Source organism: Schistocerca cancellata, chromosome 3 (assembly GCF_023864275.1).
Source record: "Schistocerca cancellata isolate TAMUIC-IGC-003103 chromosome 3, iqSchCanc2.1, whole genome shotgun sequence".
NCBI lineage: Eukaryota > Metazoa > Arthropoda > Insecta > Orthoptera > Acrididae > Schistocerca > Schistocerca cancellata.
In genome coordinates, this window is record NC_064628.1 from 527,144,389 (window position 1) to 527,158,326 (window position 13,938).

The 13,938-nt window shown below is 40.7% G+C and overlaps 1 protein-coding gene across 2 annotated transcripts in view; it reads left to right on the forward strand.

The window, feature by feature from the left end:
• Positions 1-13,938, forward strand: part of LOC126175358 (1-phosphatidylinositol 3-phosphate 5-kinase) — a 418,246-nt gene that overhangs the window by 248,309 nt on the left and 155,999 nt on the right. The window lies entirely within an intron of this gene.

Sequence of the window (13,938 nt, forward strand, 5' to 3'; positions counted from 1 at the left end):
TAGAGTTCCTCTCTGAGCATTTAAAGCTTCACTCTGGGTATTTAATTGAGAATTTACTAAGCCTAGTTCTTTACTTAGATTCACACTTTGAGCTTTGATTAAATTTACCAACTCAGCCCAGTCAGGCATTTCTTTGCTAATTTTCATGGCTATAGCTAGGTATTGAATTTTCCATACTCTTGTATGCTTTTGCTCTTGTAAGCGTTTAAAACTAACTTTAAATATGATAACTACACCAATAAAGTTCACTCAACAGTATCTTATACCACTACATACTAAAGTAATGCAGAATGCAGTTTTGTTTCATGCTCACCCGGCATAGAATTCTCATAGTGTAGGTGAGCAGATGTGGAGGCAGGTCAGCACTGGTGAACAGCAGCTGGTGCCAGCGGCGTTGGATGTATGTTCGTTTCTGCATCTGCGTCTGCGTCCCCGTGATGTGTGTGAGAGCTGTATACTCCCCGCACTGGATCTTCTTGATTGAAGCATTCTATGCGTATTTCTTCTTAGACAAATACGTCGAAATCTTCTTTGCTGTTTTATCGTTGTGCATTTTTCATGTCTTCACCATTTTTCATTCAAATTTTGCTCCATTAGATACTTGAACATATTCCAATGTCTCAGAGTAAATCCCTTGTCGTATTATGTTTGGTTGTTATGGCAACATACAACAGCTTCTTTTCTCGTTTTTGGCTGAAAATTCCTGTTTTTTTGGTCCTGTCACGGTCACCACATTCTAATGTTTTGACGACTTAAAGTGTGAGTATGGGTCTGGGTGATGCTGATTTATTACCCCAGCCACATTCCATTTCTTTAGAGATGGCTTACTTGGGGTTTGCAACCACTCTTCTTTACTGGATAGCCGGCCGCTGGAAACTCTCATGACTTCTTCTCCATCGAATAATGCTGTGTACAGGAATTTTCAAGCCTCTTTCTACTAGTGAAATAATAGCCATACAAACTTTATGTATCGTCAACTAATGATATATTTGACTTTCAATCACAATAAAAATTCTCTATTTCAACATAATATGTAACTTCAGTAAGTCTCCCTTACAGTTGTGTGTTAGAAACAAATTGATTCACATTCAAAAGGAAGTCTGCTTAGACACCATGACTTTCAGAAAAGGAGATTGAAAAAAGTCTTGCCTGTAACAAGGCTGAGTCAAGAGTCTATATGAGTACTTTTTCAACTGTTCTTGTTTTACATAACAATAGTCAGTGACACGGTAAGCCCAAAGCTGCATATAGATTCCATGGTTCTTCCACACACTCACGAACACATCTGTGAATTGCCTGCCAGGTACTTGTCGGTGCCGTTCGGCCACCGCATCTACTGTCTTCTCACAACTGATTTTAGACCTGCACACACATGTGACGCACAGTGGTTAGGATTTTACCATCCCACACTCGTATCTAGAATATCGTGTGTTCGAAATGGTAGAAAGCTGAGTTGTTGTAGAATTTATACAGAAATTCTCAAATCACTACACCAGCTTATAAGCCTCTTTCCAAAATTAACATGAAGTTAAAACTACGAGTATGTGTCCAACTCAGACTCAATTCTAGATATTACCTTTAGTGCAGAATTGGGGTACCAGACATTGCTTGCACTGTGTCACAAACCTTTGTATTGCACGGGCTTTTCCCTTCTCATTGTTTACTCTGTGGAGGCCCTCCCACATTGCTGTGTGACTAGCATCTCAGGAATAGCTTGAAATCTATTTGCTGACCATGAATACTTTGACATTGGCTTTATAAGGTATCAATATACTACCTATTAGTGACATATGAAAAGTTGTGTCAGACCGGGACTCAAACCAAGCATAAATTTTTTTATGTCACTAATAGGCGGTACATTTATACCTAATACAGCTGACATCAAATAAATTTCAGTCAGTGAACAAATTTCAAATTTTTTGTTAAGCTGTGGATCTTCAGTAATTTCTGTTCATTCAGGTATGCAAGTAAACCTCAAGAGTTCAGCTTGAGACTATCATAGAAGAGGAAGTTTGCATAGATGAGGAACAGCAGAAGACCTGTAATGCTTGCTTGCTTGGGGAATGCCAGATATTACTTCTGTTTTACTCAATGACTTTCTGTCGGTTACTGTGAACTGTGATCGTTGTGACAGGAATCACGAATCCAGTCAAACAACTGAGACGATATTCTGTAGGCAAACTATTTGACTAAAATTTCACTTGTGAAGAATGTTGTCAAAAGCCTTCCAGAAATCTAAAAACATATAATCAATTTGACATTGCTTCATGATAACGACGATCTAGTTGTGCTTCATTAGAGCAAAATTTTCTGGAACCATGCTGGCTATTTGCCAATAAATCATTTTCTTCCAGGTAATTCATAGTGTCTTGAATATAGTACATGTTCCAGAATCATACTACAAATCAACATTGGTGATACGGGTCTTTACTTCTGTTGATTATGCCTATTTCCTTCCTTGAGTATTGGTGCAATCTATGTAACTTTCCAGTCATTAGGTACGGATCTTTCGACAAGCAACAGGTTGTTCATGGTCGCTAAGTATGGAGCTATTGTATCAGCATACTCTGAAAGGTGCATAACTGATTTACAGTCTGGACTGGAAGTCTTGCCTTTATTTGGTGATTTAAGCTGCTTTGCTATGCTGAGGATGTATACATCTAAGTTCCTCGTGTTGACAGTAGTTCTTGATTCGAATTCTGGAATATTTACTTCCTCTTTTGTTAGATAATTGTGGAAAACTATGTTTGATAATTCTGCTTTATTTTCACTGTTGTCATTAACATTGTCATCTGCAATATTACCATCATTTTTGTGCAGTGGAGGTATTGATTGCATCTCAATGCTGCAGTGCTTTGCATACTACCAGAATCTTTTTGGGTGTTCTGCCAGCTTTTGAAACAGAGTTTCATTGTGGACACTACTAAAAACATATTACATTGATAATTGTGCTATTTTTTTTCTTCTTTAAAACTTCATCACTCTTGGAGATTCTGCATTCTCTTAACTTTGGTATGCTTTTTTTGTTGCATATGCAACAGCGTTCTGACCTGTTTTGCGTACCATTGGGGATAATATCGTCTCTGCCCCAGATGGCATCTCCTGCCCAAAAAGCCATACTGTCATTTCAGTTCAGTACCATCTCATATTAATTTATTTGGAAATGTATCTTGCTGTTACCTTCATTGCTATTTCTTTGAATTTAAACCACATCTGGTCATTCGAGGATGGGGCAGCTAGATGCAGTCAGGAAGTTAAACAGAGACCAGGGAGGAGGCAGTGGCAAAGGAGAGATGTAAAGAGACTGTGAGTGTGTTGGTGAAATAGAGGGCTGTCTAGTGCTGGAAGGGGAGCACGGACGGGGTACATGGGTAAGGACAATGACTACTGAAGATTGAGGACAGGAGGGTTATGGGAACATAGTATATATTGCAGGGAGAGTTCACACCTGTGCAGTTCAGAAAAGCTGGTGTTTATGGAGAGGATCTAGATGGCACAGGCTGTGAAGCAGTCATTGAAATGAAGAATGTTGAGCTGGGCAAAGTGTTCAGCAACTGGATGGTCCAGCAGTTTCTCGGCTACAGTTAGTCAATGGCCATTCTGCTGACAGACAGTTTATTGATTGTCATGACTACATAGGCTGCATCCTACTTCAGCCCAGGTTGTAGATCACATGACTGGTTTCACATGCCCTGCCTTTGATGGGATAGGTGATTTTTGTGACCACATTGAAGTAGTTGGTGGTGGGAGGATGTGTGGAACAGGTCTTGTATCTAGGAGATCTGCTAAATCTGAATTCAGATAGGTAGTCATTTAGCCAAAAATTAATTATTTTAAGAAACTATTCAAAGACATGAGTGATCTATGCATTTTCTTGATACAGCTGAAAAATATAGCATTTTAGTAACAAAGCCATTACCTTATTTGAAAGACACAGATTAATTGAAAGTCTAGAAAAAAGCCTGTACTAGTTGTAGTAACCAAGTAATACAAAAATGGCTTCATTCATAAACCTCTGAACAATAATGGAAAAGAGCATTTTGTGACTCCACATGTAACAAGATAAAACAATCATACAGAAGCTGCAGCATAAGCAATACACAGAACAACTGATGTGAGTGTTTATAGGTGCGAGTCACAGGTAGACGATGTGGTGGAGACTGTGCCATATGTTTGCATGCTTCCTACAGGCGACCTCTAGTGTCCAGCCCACACGGATACATTTGGCGGTTGATGCAAGTACGCACATGCTGCAACACTTGACTTGGTGCACTCATGCTCACACACTCTAGTAGCAGTATACAGCACACCTTTCCCTCTTGCGAAGTGGACACCCAGGCAACAGAGGAGACACCGGCAGCCTGACAAGAGACACATCCATCAGATCTGGAGCGGCAGCAGCCTATGCTGATGGTGGGGCTGGGAAGATGTGCCGGGTGGGCAATGGAGCATAGGACTGGAATATGCAGAGACACAGGCACGCACGAGGACGGTGGGCCTGCACGGCGCTTGATGACAGCGCTAGGGAGGAGCATGTCTTCATCTTTGCGTCATCATCAGCAGGCAAGTCCCAGTGCAAATGGGACAGGGCTGGACCCATCAGTGAAGATGGCTGAGGCGATGATGGCCAGGAGAGCGGTAGAGGTGGCCTGACTGGAGCAGCAGGCTGTGACAGTGGACGCGAGGCCGGAGACAGACCAAAGGTGGTGCCAGAAAGCTGGAGCCCCAGGATACCACACATGGAGGAGGCAGACAACGGGATGGGGGCTTGTCCACAGCAGGCAATGCTGGGCTTAAGACAGAGGGCAACGAGGCGGGCTGTGGCAAAAGTGCCGCACCCATAATTGAATTGGTACCTTCTAGCGATGAGCGAGGATGCAACTGATCAAAGTGGCGTGCCACCAGCCTGTCGGCCATGCTCATCACAAAGATGACATCCCTGGTGCTGAACAGTAGGCAATATTCGCTTGGACCCACAACCAAACCCTTGCACCCACACCAGCAATCCCAGCACAAAGCAACTGGATGACCCAGACTGCAGCAGGAACAGCACAGGCCACAGAAGCAGAGGAGCATGCATGGCTGCTGTCCATGAAGCAGCTCAGCCGGGCTCAACTCCCTCATAGGCATGAAGCAATAGGTGCTCAGAAAAGAGAGAATAACATTGTCTGGTGACTTCAGTGTACACACTAGTCATTCCACCTCGCCATTTGATTGAGAGTAGAATGGTGGAGCGATAACACGACAAATGCCATGATGGGAAGAAAACAATGGAAAGATGTGAGAAGTGAATTGAGGCCCATTATTGGAAACTAAGGCACAAGGCAACCCTTCAGTATAAAAACACTCAAAAGTATATGAATTGTGACCTCAGCTGATGTCAGTGCACACCAGAGAATGTAAGGAAATCAGGAAAATGCATCCACAACAAAGAGCCAATAGGAATTCAAGAAGGGACCCGCAAAGTCTACATGAATGTGTTCCCACAGCTGGCGTGGAGTGAGCAAGGGGGAAAGAGATGTCCTGAGAGCTGCCTGTTGTCAGGCTCACTGCTCACAAGTAATGACAAAATGGACAATTTTGGCATCAATCGGGCCAAAACACACATTTCCCAGCTAACACTTTAGTGTGAAAAACTCACCAGTGACCCCAATGGAGAAGGTGGAGAACATCAGGCGATAATGTTGTTGGAATGATTACTCTAGGAGAGAGGCTTCTGTGGACAGCAGTAAAACACCATTACAAACAGAGAGGCAAAACTTCAAGGGAAAATAGCTGTGCAGGGGAACTGTAGCCTGACCAATGAGTTTATCTGGCCAACCCGGTTGAACAAATTGAAGCACCTGGCAGAGTACAGGGTCAGCAGCAACAGCAGCTGCTGTGCACAATCTTATAATTGAAAAATCCTCAATCATGGCCTGCATTTCAATATCAAGATGGAAGAAAAGAAATTCTTTATGATCAAAGTCGGGATCGGGACTCACAGTAAAGTGGGACAAGACATGTGCATTGGCATGTTTAGACAAAGTTTGAAAATGGATTTCGCAATTGTAGCAAGACAAGATCAGCGACCAGCATTGTAAGTGGTGTGCTGTCTTCTCAGGCAAGGAAATGTGAGGGTGAAACAAGAAAACCAAGGATTTATGGTCTGTAATAAGGTGAAACATGTAGCCACACAAAAAAAAAAAATATTAAACTTCTTGAGAGCATAGACCATGGCAAGAGCTTCTGTTTTCCACCTGAGAGTAACGCTGCTGGGCTGGAGTGAGAGATTTAGAGGTGAAAGCAATAGGCCATTCAGAGCTGCCGGCACGTATGTGCACTGGGACTGTGCCAAGACTGTAGTGTGTGACATCAGTCACCAAAACTATTTGCTGGTCCGGAGAGAATGTAGCTAATCAAGGGGCCGAGAATAGTATGGATTTCAATATTTATAAAGCATGCTCACAATCCGAGCACCAGCAAAAAGGTACACTCTTGTGTAAGAATGCAGGCAATGGGTGGGCCAATGTGGCCGCCCCCGGCAGGGATTTATGATACTAGGCTATCTTCTGTGCGAAAGCCCATAGCTCCTTCGAGGATGAGTGGTGAGGGATAGGAGTAACAGTGGTGATGTGGTCTGGTACAGGTCAAACCCTATCCAGCAAGAGGTCGAACCCAAAATAAACAGTGGAAGGTTAAAAAAACAGAGATTTTGTGAAGTTACACTGTAAGCCTGCATTCTGTGAGACAGAATATGAAGTGTGCAAATTTTTCAAGTGATTGTTCATGGAGGAGCCAATGACAACAATATCATCCAGATAAGTAATGCAACCTGAGACTGGTATAGTCAACTGCTCTAAAAATTGTTGGAAAATAGCAGTGGCACTAGCCACACCAAAAAGAAAGCACAAATATTGATAGAGATCAAAAGGAGTATTCAAACCCAGAACTCAGCCAGACACTTCATCCACAGGAGCCTGCGGATACAATTCATAAAAATCAATTCTACAGAAATACTGGCCACACGATATTTTGACAACAATTCCTCCTGGCACGGGAGAGGATACGTATCCTCGATCGATTGCGCATTGACAGTAGTACTGAAGTTGCCACAGAGGTGAAGTTTCCCCAACAGCTTCCAAATTACAACCAGTGGAGGTGACCATTCACTAAAATAACAGGATGCACCACCCCTAGAGACTGAAGTCTGTCCAATTCCACTTTCACGTGACATTTCAGGGTGATAGGAATAGGACCAACATGACAAAAACGAGACCGAGCCATGGATTTCAAAGAAATGTGAGCACAAAAATTCGTAGCACACACTATACCATCTGAAAACAAGTTCAAAAACTCCTCACACAGTGTTTCTAATTGAGGTTATGGTATCTGATCAGACACAACGTGAGCAGCATTGGTGGTAGAAAATCCAAATGTCTGAAATGGGTACATCCAGAACAAGTTCTCAACACTGGCATCAGCAGCCACTAAAAGTATAATGGAATGAACCACTGACATGTAAGAGGCAGGTGCCGTAAAATGCCCCAACAGCACAGTGTTATATTCGTTATAAGTCACCAACTTCCACTTGCCCAGTGTCAATGGTAGCAAGACTAAACTCTCAAACGTTTGAGAATTCAATAACATCACTGCAGCACCTGTGTCAACGTGTAGCCAGAGCACTTGGTGAAAACCACTTAACTCGATAAACAAATTGAGAGAAATCACAAGCAATGGAGTAACACAGTTTACATCCATGTCCATATCCTGAGCTACCTTCGGTGAACAACACATGGAGATGATATTCTTCTGGCAACAAGCAGCCCAGAGTGTAGGGCACACCAAATTTTTATGCTGTACAAAACATAAAGGGCAAGCTGGAACCAGAGAACACTGATGCTGGTGGTGTGGCAGTCGCGGCTGCTTGGACCGGCCGTGGTATGCTCGACACTGGGCTTGCATGTTTCCACCGCCACTGCCACTTCCTGATGCAAGATGTCTGTTGTCCTAGTGGGCACATCATGTGACACTACTGCCACATCACCTCACATTTCAATTTCGTTACCTGCTGTCCAAGAAATTTCAAAAGGTTGTGCTATTTGCAAAACTTCTGCCAGCGGGGGGTTTTCACAGAATAAAGCCTTCTGGTGCACTTCCTTGTCCAGTGTTAAACAGATAATTGTGTTGCACACCATAGTCATAATGGGTATCACTAACGAATTGACACTTGGCTAAGGTCGTGAAGTTCAGCTGCCCAGGCTCTGTATGACTGATCTGGTTTCTTGCGGCATTGGTAGAATTCAGCTCTTGCTTCTGCGACACGCATTTGTTTGCAATGGTATTTGGACAATTAATTGCACATGTGATCGAAAGTAAGAGCTGCAAATTCTTGTAAAGGGGGAAGCTGACCAGTAATTGATACACCTTAGGTGGAATCCATGAGAGGAATAAGACATTGCAGAAATTCAAGTCTGTCACACCTAAAGCCAAAAAATGCTATCTGAGTCTTTTTTTGGAAGCTTCCCAATCTTCAGCTGAAGATACATACACAGCAATTCCAAACTTGTCACCAATTGTCTAGTAATCAAGTAATACTTGAAACCGATCCAAATAACACAAATATGGCTTTATTCATAAACCTCTGAAAAATAAGGGAAATAAGCCCCTCGTGACTCCACACATAGGGCAAGACAAAAGACTCACACAGAAGGTGCAACGTAAGTGATACACAGAACAACTGATGTGAGTGGTACAACCTAAAGGAACATAGTGTGAGTGAGTCCGCACTGCTCCGTGCATATATGGGTGGAAGTCACCAGTAGACCGTGCGACAGAGAGCATGCCATGTGCACGCTTTCTACAGATTGCCTCTAGCAGCTGGCCCAATTTGACACAATTGTCAGTTGATTTAAGTTCACACACACACACACACACACACACACACACACACACACACACACACACACACACACACAGTGACAATACACTTGGTGCACTCACACTTGTGCGCACTAGCAGCAGGATACTGCATTATTTGAAGACAGAAAGGGAACTATATGTCGGTCTAATATAGCTCTAATGTTGATGCTAATCCTCATTATCAGACATGCTGTGAAATACTGAAGACTGTAATACAGGCATAATGCAAATGCATTCTTAGAAAAAGATAGTTACATCAGGTAATAAAATAAAGACAATATGAGATATAGCGAAAGAGGAGTTAAACCAGAGGTGAAGTGGAGAAGATTGCATTAGAACTAAATGATACATTGCTAACAGTTGTGTGCAGTTTTGTGTAACATTTTAACAAGTATTTGGTGAATGTTACTGAAAATATCAGTTCACTAGATGCTGCTATTGAATGTCTCTGATCAGCCATTACAAACAACTTCAGTAATATGAATATGACTCTTGCTATGATAGGAGAAGCAATGTCTGCCAGAAAATCTTAAGAAGTACAAATATCTACTGGTTGTGGTAAAACATCAGTGAAATTAATTGAAGGGTCTTTTTCAATGTTTAGTTTTAGGTTATTTGTATAAGCAATCGTTCATCACTGGAACATTTCCCAGTTGGCTGAAATATGCCGAAATTAAGTCTCTATACAGAAAATGTGATAAAGAAGTATCATCAAACTTGCATCCAGCTCCACTTTTGCCAGCAGTCTTGAAAATTTTAGAAAATGTTATATACACTTGGCATCTGACTGCATGGACATAATAGCCTATACATTATAGCCTATACATTATCACTAAACTTTGAAAAGACCCATTATATGTAGTTCAGAACTTGTAAGAGGATTTCTCCCAATATATTTCCAAAATATGATGACAAGCGGATATAAAATTTTGTCATTACTTAATTTGTGGAGTTACAACTAGATAACAAATTCATTTCAGAGGAACATGCCGTATTGCCAGTGCAGTCAGGCAGGGCTAGGAGCTGGAAATGTTCACTACAACTCAACCAATTTTAGGAAGAGTAGGAATGTGCAGTGTGTTAGGAAGAAGGAAGTGCTGCTGCTGGATAGTAGCCATGGGTGAGATGTAGGTCCTCTGTTATAACAAAGTTTCGGTATAGTGTACCAGCATTTTCAAGTTATGGGGGTGGGGGGGTAAGTCAAGTGATAGAGGGCCTAGGGATTTATGCCAGGATTTTTTCAAAAGATAACTGTATTGTGATTGTGGGTGAGATGGAGAACAGTTTGGACATATGACATAGGTGGTGAACTGGACGAGATAGCTCCCTTGACATGCAGCTTCAATGTACAATTTGTTGAGCTGTCCATTGTCGTAATTGGCCACACGTTATGGAGCTCTGAGATGGCTTAATGTGTGGTTAGAGATGGTATTGATGGCAGCCGACTTTGTGCATGTTGCTCTGGTGCCTATTGGGACTATCGATAGGTGTGTTTCACTGGCATGACCTACACCTCAACGGGACTGGGAAGCAAAATTCATACAGCTGATTCATGACAGTATAGAGCATGGATATCAAGCCTTGCATGGCCAAATAAGTGTTGTCGTAGGTAGGAGAAGTAGGTCTCTTTTAGGATAAATCCAGCCCCTGCATAAAGAGTATCTCCAGCAGTTTAAAAATTCTGAAAAAATCACTCATAATACAGATACTGACACACCAAAGACGCACATACTACATGTAATAAAGAAAAAGAAACCATAGGAAAAAGTAACATGAGCACTTCATAGACTTAACAGTCCTTCATCAAACCATGCAGTCACTAAAAGATAAATACAACAATTTGAAGTTGAGCTCCAATATTCGAACTGTGCTGAATTTTGTGTCACTGAGTGCTGGTGTTGAGACATAGAAATCCAACATATAATGTTATCATTATGTGTAGGACTATTTGAAAATGTGGAGGATCATGTATTTATGTCAGAAAAGGAACACACTTCAAATAAAGACATGACCTTAGTACAGCAAGTGAAGACAGACACTTTGAAACATTAGCTTCTGAATTAACGTGGCTTGATAACATCAAGAAATTATGCATTGTGTTTGTGTGTCAATCTCCCAGTGATGGTGTGGACACTTTTTTTCAATAAATGAACAGAAGTTTGGGACAAGATCTTTAAATATAAAAGTCAATATAATCTTATGTGGAGACATAAACATAAACACAAATATTATAAATGAAACTAGTAAGTAGAACCCTCATAAATATCCTTCAAGGTCTTGGCATGTTCCTGTTGGTTGATAGTGCATCAGGGGTTACTACAAAAATTGCGGTAATTAACAATGAGACCACAAATATGGACAGGGAAAAGTGTGATGGTCACTCTAAAAGGTCTGTAAGTATCAGGCCATTTCTGCCAAATTATAACAGTAAAATTGGATATGGAAAAATTCCCTAAATTGAAAGCTTACAAAATACATTTACCATAAATCAAACTACAAGATTTATGAAAAGAACTAGCAAACTACAGCTAGGATAAAGTGTATAGAGAGACCAATGTACGTGTGAAATTCTCTAAATTCTCAACATTATGTAAATTGAATTTGGAAAAGACGTTTCCAAAAGCATGAGTGGGATTCAATAAGTAAAGCAACACCTTTTCTTTCTTGGCCAATTTTGGTTGAAAAAATGTGGAATTTGTTGTGGAACATCATGGAATATTCGCACTAAGACCATGTAGTTTCTTGAAGTTTCAATCTGTAGCAATACAGTACTATACGTAGCCTTAAAAATGGCGTCTGTAATGAATGTGCATTCCAAGCAATAGAGCTGTCATAGAGTTTCTTTTGGTGGAAAACCAGAACATCACAAATGTTCATAGGCACTAGCAGAATGTCTGTGGAACCTGGCAGTCACCAAAAACATGGTGAGTCATTGGGTGAGGCACCTGTCAACATTTCAGCAAAGTCACGCAAACCTGTCCGATATCCTGCGTGCCAGCCAGCCACACACAGCTGTTACTACTGCAGTGTTGGAAATGTTGAGGCAAATTCTTACCAGCACTTGCTGTTTTGTATTCACTGGATATACAAATAGTGAACAAGAAGTACAGAATCACACAGTCCAAGAGTAGACTGTGTCCAAGGCAATAGTTGTAAATGGAAGGCAGCTGGCTTAATATGCGGATCATACATCAGAACTAATGGAGGCCTTGGGAGATCCAGCCATGATAAAACTCTTCCATCTAATGTGCAACATGTGTGAGATAGGCAAAATACCATCAGACTTCAAGAACAGTGTAATACTTCCAAAGCAGTTGCTGACAGGTTTGAAAGTTACTGAACTATCGGTTTCATAAGTAATGGCTGCAGAATACTTACATGAATTCTTTACTGAATAATGGAAAAACTGATAGAAGCAGACCTCAGGGATTTTGGAGAAATGTAGGAACACATGAGACAATACTGATCCTACGATTTATATTAGAAGATATGTGAAGGAAAGGCAAATGTACATTTACAGCATTTGTAGACTTAGAGAAAGCTTTTGACAATGTTGACTGGAATACTCTCTTTGAAATTCTGAAAGTAGCAGGGGTAAAATACGAGAAGCAAAAGGCTATTTACAACTTTTACAGAAACCAGATGCAATTATAAGAGTCAATTTGCATGAAGGTGAAGCAGTGGTTGAGAAGGGACTGAGACAAGGTTGTAGCCTGTCCCCAATGTTATTCAATCAGTGAAGGAAACCAAACACAAATTTGGAGTAGGAGTTAAAATTCATAGAAAAGAAATAAAATCATTGAGGTTTGTCGGTTACATTGTAATTTTATCAGAGTCAGCAAAGGGCTTAGAAGAACAGTTGAATGGAATAGACAGCATCTTTAAAGGATGACTAGGGTGAACATCAACAAAAGCAAAATTTAGCTAATGGAATGTAGTCAAATGCTGAGGGAATTAGATTAGGAAATGAGACTCTGAAAGTAGTAGATGAGTTTTGTTTTCTGGGCAGCCAAATAACTGATGGTAGCCGAAGTAGAAAGAATTTAAATTGTAGACTGGCAATGCCAAGGAAAGGAGGACATAAATTTGTTAATATAGGGTAGAGTTAATTAGTTAGACATAACACATACCTCAAGTAAGTCTAAAATTTGAGTAAAACACTTACCAGAGCCATAAAATGTTAATATAGGAGTTCCTCTGAGTAAAATTTTAGGACCAATACTGTTCCTGATATACTGCAGTGACTTTCCCACTAGCATTAGTCATGGGGAGAAAATTCTCTTTGCTGATGACAACAATATTGAAGTCACTGAAGAAACAAGGGAACTCCTCACAGAGAAAGCAAATAAAACCCTCAAGCATGTTTACAATTGGTCAATAAACAATAAAGTGACACTAAACCTTAGGAAAGCAAATGCCATGAATGTCAGTTTGCAGAGGAAAAGTGACACTATTAAATTAAATGTAGCTGGAACATCTATAGACAGTGTAACAAATGCAGAATTTGTAGGAATGGATATTGATTCACAGTGTAAGTAGTGTGAACACAGAAAAATACTTGCAATCAGAATTTTGTCAGCATGTCATGCCATTGGAGCCCAGCCATCGGTGTGTAACAGCGAGTCTTTTAATTATACACTAGTCAGATGTACACTTAGTTCTTAGCTACGGCATTCAATTCTGGGAATCAATCGTATAAAATATGAACATAATTTTCAGTTTGCTGGAAAGGTCCAAAAGAATAACCAAAAGTAGTAGTTGAGTTCATTGTAAAGATCTGTTCAAAACACTGGGGATTTTAACTGCACATTGTGAATACATTTACCAAACAGTTACACACATAAAAAATAACACAGGTAATTACTGCACAAACAGCTTTGTCCATGGCCGTGGGACAAGGTCTGAACTGGTCTTAGGTTTACAAGAAACAATAATCAGAAACAGCAAAACAACATTTTCTACTAAGGAATAAAGCTGTACAATAAATTACCATAGGCGGGTAAAGAAACTGCTAAAATAAACTTATTTAAAAAGGCT